A 370-nucleotide genomic window follows, 5' to 3' on the forward strand; every position below is an offset into this window, starting at 1 on the left:
ATATATATATATATATATACACGCATGCACGCACAAACACAAGCACATACATACATACACACACACACATACAAAGACATTTTTGGTTATTTCAGATATGTTTAGGTTAGTTAGAATTTGGTAATCATGTTTTCCTTGTTTCACGTTTTCTATTTCGGAAGAAGAAAAAAGAATAGAAAAATTGTTTCTTTTTAAATTACGATTCGTAACTAGATTTAAAGTTTGCACAATTTTTTTTTATTCACTCTCTTAAATTGTAATACGTTAATCCAGTAAAATAAACACAAGAAAACAAATAATTTGTGGTTTTTAGCTAAAATTTTACGATTTTCATTAACAAATTTGTTTAATTTTTCTAATTAAGTAAGAT

This window comes from Octopus bimaculoides, chromosome 10 (assembly GCF_001194135.2).
Source record: "Octopus bimaculoides isolate UCB-OBI-ISO-001 chromosome 10, ASM119413v2, whole genome shotgun sequence".
In the NCBI taxonomy this organism is placed as follows: domain Eukaryota; kingdom Metazoa; phylum Mollusca; class Cephalopoda; order Octopoda; family Octopodidae; genus Octopus; species Octopus bimaculoides.